We start from the raw sequence: 2,543 nt of genomic DNA, 5'->3' as shown, positions 1-2,543 counted from the left end.
CCCTGATGCAGTCACCTCCTTTGGCAGCAGTGGTCCCTGGCAGATGCACCCCAAGACCAGGCAGTGCTGTCCCAGCTCCATCGTCACTCCCGGCTGTACATTGCCTGTTGACTTGATCCCCTTCCAGACACAGAAGTAGAGCCAGCACCCAGCAGGCCAGAAGACACAGGGTCACCTCCCAGTTGAGGTTCCCCGGCACCATCAGCCCTCTGGAGAGCCTCAAGACTTTATTCCTGGGGAGGGAAAAGCCAAGAGAGTTGTTCCATCAGAGGGAAAGAAACTGGGCAGCATCCAGGGGGACATTGCCCTTCTCCCAGCCCTTGAGTCTAGCTGGTTCCTCTGGTGCTTCTGAGAGGCCTGCGGCATGCCCACAGCCTGGAGTTCCTGTAGTTTGTGTGCCCGGACCTCCAGGCACCCCTACCCCATGCCATCCCCTGTGGGCCCAACAGTAGTCCCCTCTTCCCTCCCCAGGTGGGCAGGAACAGCCCACTCTGCATCCCTGGTCTCAGGACTCCAGGGCCAGCCTTGGCGCACCCCCATGTGCATGCACCTGCACATGCCCACACGTACGGACAAGGACACAGACTTGAGCTATATGTGGGAAATGAATGGGACAGACCTGGCCTGGCCCTGGCACTCGACTCCCTTCCGGAAGTTGAAGTCAGCAGAATGATCAAATGTGAACATGGCAGCAGAGATGTAAGGGGAAGGGACTCATTTGGTGTTTCCACATTTGGTGGGAAACAGTCATGTGCTCATAACCACCTAGGAAAGACATCCTGGGACTGGTGTCAGGGCCTGATTGCACAGGCTCTCTTGGCGCCCATAGTGACATCACCCATCCAGGGGCATGGTCTCCTCTCAGCGCCTCAGCCCCTCAGATGCTCTGGCTGGCTGTGGTGGGCTGAGGTGAAGCGTGAATGTTCATGGAGGCCACAGACCCAGGTGCTGGCGGAGGTGGCATGGTGGGAGGTGCTGAAGGCCAGGGAGGCTCAGATGAACCTGGTGACCCAAATGGCCCTGAAGGGCATGAGGGCCTGGGAGGTATGGGAGAGGCGAGTACAGCCACAGCTGGAGCCCCAGAGCTGGCGCAGGCACCTCACGCTCCGGGACCTGGCAGAGATGCCCTGCCGGGATTGGGTGGACAGGCCTTGGCAGGGCCCAGTGGCCATGCCGCACCTTGGCTGGATGGACAAGCCACGGCAGGGCCGGGTGACCACGCCACCCTGGGGACCAGGTGGACATGTGGTGCCAGGGCCTCGTGGCCATGCCAGCCTGGGGACAGGAGGACATGCTGGGCCGTGGCCTGGTGTAAATGTTGCATCAGGACTTGATGGGCATGTGCTGCCTGTGGCCGGAGGACCAAGAAGCCAACTTCACAATTTGTATCCTATTTGAAGAGAGGCGAGGGGCTGGGGCTAGATCAGGGAGGAACGGGCCTCCTGTAGACAGTGGAATGGAGAGAAGGTGGTCAGCCTGGGGTTGGGAGGGGGTGTGGGGAGGGGGACCAATAAGATGGCTGAAGGGTCTGGCCTTGGGGGTATGGGTCAGAGGTGGCAGGGAGAGATGGAGGGGGGAGATGGCCTGAGGTACTGGAAGGGTGGGAAGCAGACTTGGGGTGGGGATGAAGACAAGTGAGAACGGCCAGAAGGAAACAGGCCTCCGAGTGAAGAGTAGGCCTGAGGCACAGGCAAGGGTGGTGTGAGATGGTCCCTTAACCTCACCACTACCAGCTCCATCATACTGCAGATCCCATCACCCATGGAGGCAGAGATGGCTGGCCAGTCTCTGAGCCCACACGTCTAGCCCTACCACAGGGCAGTAGGGAAGGAGCTCACAGTGAACGGCAGCATCCTAGCAATGTTAGTTTGCAAAGGGATCTGGGTGGGTGGCAGGTGTCTGGGTTCATTCTAATAGTCAGTTGGAGACCCCCCAAAGGTGAAGTCTAAGGATGTAGACATGTGCACTGAGCCTGTCAGCAGCTGAGGGGGCAGAGAGAATTAGGTGAACAGTTACCACATTTAATTATTCTTTATCCCTCCCTTTTAGACAGCTGACTGCTGAAGACGGTGGCCAGCTCCAAATTTCCATTATCTTCTGTCTTAAGCAGCTTTTCCCGTTGGTTGGGATCAACCAACCAATTACGGGGTACTTTGTGTCCCTGGTTATCCCTAAGCCTAGGCCAAAAAAGAGCACCTAAGATTAACCTAGGCAGTGCATCCTTCCCCAGGGCATTGATTCCTACACTGGTTGCTGATTTATTATGGGGGCCTAACTGTTTGCTTATACTGGCCCTTGTGCACTCTTGGCCCTGTTGTTTTCTCTGGGTGGAGGAGGAGGGTGTTTCAATATTTCTTGTACCATAAAATAAAGCTGAACTATCATCCTGTGTCTGAATATATTTTCAAATACTGCACCTCCACAGTTTCTTGACTTGGTTCTTGATTTCAAGGGAAGGTTCTGGGCTTCAGATAGTCTAGTAGTACAGTGTAATTGAAGACAATTTAAGAAATGGAAGAAAATTAAAATGTATTATGTCTTGT

Source organism: Cervus elaphus, chromosome X (assembly GCF_910594005.1).
Source record: "Cervus elaphus chromosome X, mCerEla1.1, whole genome shotgun sequence".
Taxonomy (NCBI): domain Eukaryota; kingdom Metazoa; phylum Chordata; class Mammalia; order Artiodactyla; family Cervidae; genus Cervus; species Cervus elaphus.
The sequence above is the reverse complement of the archived record's forward strand: the minus strand, read 5'-3'. Positions refer to the sequence as shown.